Below are 4570 nucleotides of genomic sequence, written 5' to 3'. Positions count from 1 at the left end.
CATTCTTCCACCCATTCACCCACCCACCTACCATCCATCCATCCACCCTCCTACATAGCCATGTGATCATTTAGTAAGTATTTTTGGAATGCCTAATGTGAGGCACTGGGATATCTGTGAGCAGACACTCTTGAACTCTGCAGTCCCATGGGGGAGACTAATGCTAGTCAAATGATCACACAGATCTCTGTATCACTGTGAACGTTGCAAGGGCTATCAGGGAGGAGGTGCTATGCAGTGCTGTTCAGCGTGGAATAGGCATTTGACAGAGTAAGGGGACTTGTGGGTCTGTAGCTTCCTCCCTTTGTATGGGTCGTGTGAGCTCTTACAGATGGAGAGAAGCTTGGAAGTATTGAAGCCCTGTGCAGATAAGAGGTGGAGTAGTTGTTGTTGTTAGTTTTTGGTGGGAGTGTGTCCTCTTCCTTTGCTCCTGGCTTGCATTGCAAGGTAGTTTCTTCGCTTTGCTCGGCTCTTGTTTCACATGGACAAAAGCATAGGAGTGGGCCAGTCAGTGAGAAAACTGGCTTGCTGTGAGTGCTGTTGGCCAGTTCTCCTCTTACAGCTCACAGATGGAACTGCCCGGGCTGACAGCAGGGGCCGAGGCCACGTCCTGTGTGCATAGATGGTTGCGTGGTTAGGGTGGGAAGGCAGTCCCAGTGAGCGGCAGAGCATCCTGAGCACTGCTGTAGAGCGTCCCCGTCCCCATCGAAATCATTTATGGCTCCCCCAGTTAAAGCAGGACTGTTGGGGCTTGCTCCACACAAAGCTCATATGGGACAATCCTTGCTCATCTGATCATGTAGCATGACATTGTCTGTCTTGCTTTTTTTTTTCATTTACAATTTAAATTTTGTAATTTTAAGTTCTGTAAACTTACAGAAGAGTTGCAAGTACAGCCCAAAGAATTTTTACCCCTTGTCATTCCACAACAAACTGCCAACCTGTGTGCTTTTTAATAAACGAGGATATTCTCCTATATGACAGTAACACAAACATCAACATGAGGAAGGTAACATTGATACATAATACCATCTATTCATCAGACCCCAATTTGAGTCTTGCCAGTTGTATGAATTGTGTCTTTAATAGGAAAAGGATCCAGGCCAGAATAAGGCATTGCATGTAGCTGTCAGATCTCTTTGGTCTCCCTCAATCCGGAAGAGTTCCTCCAGCTTTGATTTACCTCATCTTGATGCTTCAGAAGATGCCAGGCCAGCCGTAGCATGTCCCTCCACGTGGATTTGTCTGATCTTGGTGGTTTGATTCCATTTGTGCATCTTGGGACTGTCATAGAAGTGATGTTGCCACCTTCTCAGTTGTCTTAGAGGTTGGGACTTGTTTGGTTAGGAGCTGCTACCGGTGATGTTCCCTCTGGTCACTTGATGAGGGTGATGTCTCCAGCCTTCTCTTCTGCAGAGTTACTTGTTTTCCCTTTGCCCGTCTGTCTCTATGTGGACTCATGATTTCCTGCTTTATTCAGCGGGTTGTGATTCATTGTGGCCGGCGGGAGCCCCTTCAAGATGCTTCTCTGACTTTTTAACAGGCCCTTCTCTCTCTTTGAACACTTTCTTGCTCTCTGGGAGATGTCGTCCCAGGCTCATTGCATTTCCTGCCCTTGCCCTGGGAATCAGCCATTTCTCCAAGGAGTCCTCATTCCTTTTAGTAGAGGATGGTACTTAGAAGCAAGATCTGAATGCCAGGTGTGCACATAGCTACTGGGGTATCGCTGCTCCCAAGCCGTGTCAGTAGCCAGAGTAGGGAATATCTGAGTTTCCATGTCTCTTGTCTCCCACTCCCCCTCATATATCTGGATATTCGCTATGTAGCATCAATATTGAAAACCGTGAGTTTGCACTAACACTCCCAGTTCCAGTCCAACACCATAATACCATGGGTTCATTCTAGCTGCCTCCCTTTCTGTTTTTGTTGACTCCCTTTTACAGCGATGGGAAACCACAGCGAGAGGCAGGGATGGCCCCAGCTGAGGGTTTGTGCGCCTTCTCTGCCCAGGGCTGGGGGTGCTAGCTTTACCTCCCTGTCTTTACCTTCACCCCACCGTTTCCGGGCGCGTTTATTTATGGGCATTTTTCCACCCTGTCTAAATCTGGCTCAGCCTTCCGCCTTGGGTTTAGTTTGGATTTTATTTTTCTTTGAGTGATTTCTCATTTCAGGTGTGTTTCTGGCCCCATCTTAGCCTAAGGGAAGGCCCATAGCCTTGCCAGAAAGTGGCGGAATGGGACTTTGTCAGGGCAGCAGACTTGACCTCACATGGTCGTCCCGGAGGATAGCTGATGTCGCACGTGGAGTGGTGGCGCCGTGTACCTGCCTGAGTGTGTGCTCTCATCGCTGCTCTCGTTCGAGTCTCCTCAAGGCTGGGGTAAAATCGGCCCTCCTGGAGGATGTGGACTAGTAGCCGGAGCCCCCGCCCTGCTGCGGGGCCGTCAGACGGGGCAGTCCCTCTGCAGTCAGGTTGGCAGTTCCTGCAGCTGTGAACATGCAGTCCCCTTCCGACCCAGCAATTCCAGTTCGAGGTGTGTACCCAAGAGAATTGCAGACAGCTGTTACACAGAAACCCGTAGTGTAAATGTCCGTAGCGGCGTCATTCACAGTAGCCAGAAAAGGGACACGGTCCAGATGTCCCATCGGCTGGCGAATGGATATGGAAAGTGTGGTCTGTGCTCTACCGTGGAATATTAACATCCAGCATGAAAACACATGAGGCGGTAACACCTGCTCCCACGTGGATGGACCTCGAAAACTGTGCGAAATGAAAGAAGCCAGTCGCAAAAGACCACACAGTGTCCGATTCCCCTTGTGTGACATGTCCGGAACGGGGCATTCCCTAGAGACAGAAGGTAGCCGAAGGCTTATGTGGAGCGGGGGGACGGGAGGAGGGAGGGTGGGTGCTCATGGGCATGGGCTTCCTTTTGTGGGGGGGATGATGACATTCTGGAATTATGCAGTGGTACTTACTGCACAACCTTGTGGATTTGCAACCTTGTAAATATACCAGCTCCACAGACTGGGGCACTTGAAAGGGCGAATTGTACAGTGTATGAATTATAGCTGGGGAAGAAGGACTCCGGCTATCCCCTCATCATAAAAAAAAGTCTGCCCTCATGAGGCGTAAAGTTTCATGACCTCCCGTTCTCTGGCTGTCCCGAGGACTTTCACAGCTTGAACAAACATCCGGACTGAGATCGCTCTCTCCCTTCCCCCCCTTTCCTGTTCTCCCCACAAATGACATGGGACGGTCACTGCCCCTCCCTTCCAGCCCATGCCTCCTTCTCCTGTCCTTTCCTACAGCTGTGACCCTTGTGAGGCTAGTTTGTTACAGTGGTCAGTGAGTTTCCCCAGTTCTGTTCAGCTGGACTGGTGTCCCTTGGCAAGTGCCACCTTAGGATGGCACCGGGACAGGAGGCCGGCTGCCGTGAGGGCAGGGGTGAGGGGGCATCTCTGAGCCGCCAGGACCACCTGTTCTCCCCAGCCCAGGCTGCCTCACCTTCGCTGGGTCTCGGCTGGATGCTAGGCTGTGGAAAGCTCATTCCTGGATAGGCCAGCAGCAGAGGAAGCAGGGGAGCAGGGGACACGGGGCTGGCCACAGGTTTCCTCCCCACAGGGCCCGAGGGCAAAGGTTGACCTCTCTGGACAAGGCCGGTTTTGTTGCCTGGCCCCTCCCATGCCTTGTTCACTTGAAGAGGCCCTTGCAGGATAAATGGTGCTGTTTGACTTGTGTGTTTGCTTGAGGGATTTGTGGGGCTCCCCAGCCCTCTGCATGATTTATTTCTCAGGAACTGAGGTGGCTCTGGCTGGGAGGGGCGCCACGGGCCTGGGGCTTGGGGCCCGGGCCCTCCCCCACTTTGCCTGTGTGCGTGCGTGCATGTGTTGGCATGCGTATGTGGGGGGTGACTCACAGCCTGGCAGCGCCATCTCCAGGTCCCTCAGTCAGAATGTGCCATCTGGATTCTTCTGGGGTGCTTCTGAAATGCGCAAGAGAGCCCGGGCAGAGATTGCCAAGCCTTGGTTGGGGGAGCAACATGGAGGATCCCTTTTCCTTTCTACTGTGATACGTATTCTTTGGTTAAAAAAGAAAAAATCTGCAAACAGCAGTGAAGTCACCCACCCCCACCTCAGCTTTTGGTGATTTGTGAAAGTTGACTTCTTTTTTCAGATATCCAGGAAAGGGGTTTCTGAGTTTCTGAAGGGCATGCTTCACACAAGCCCAGAGCGGAGAGTGTTTCTGACCAGTGCAGAGATGAGGGCCATTCTCTTGTTGGCTTCCTTGTGGGGCACAGCCAAGCTACCCTGGCCTGCTGTGTGGATGGAACCAGACCCTCGCTTCCGGCCACTTCCTCCCCGGCCTCACAAGCTGGGGGAGTCATCTCTAAAGAATTCTGTGCCTGCCTGAGATGAGAAGTTTACTGCCTGTCTCATTTTAGAATTCTCTGCCAAATTAGATAGTCTTGATCAGTTAAAATTCCATTAGCCTTGCTGGGAAGCTGAACGTGTGTGTGTGTGTGTGTGTGTGTGTGTGTGTGTGTAGGTTGAACTATCTAATAAGACCATCTGA

At 51.5% G+C, this 4570-nt stretch overlaps 1 protein-coding gene across 6 annotated transcripts in view; it reads left to right on the top strand.

Moving 5' to 3' along the window:
* DLG5 (discs large MAGUK scaffold protein 5) overlaps nt 1-4570 on the top strand; it is a 213866-nt gene that overhangs the window by 66132 nt on the left and 143164 nt on the right. The window lies entirely within an intron of this gene.

Source organism: Neomonachus schauinslandi, chromosome 6 (assembly GCF_002201575.2).
Source record: "Neomonachus schauinslandi chromosome 6, ASM220157v2, whole genome shotgun sequence".
NCBI lineage: Eukaryota > Metazoa > Chordata > Mammalia > Carnivora > Phocidae > Neomonachus > Neomonachus schauinslandi.
The sequence above is the reverse complement of the archived record's forward strand: the minus strand, read 5'-3'. Positions and strand labels throughout refer to the sequence as shown.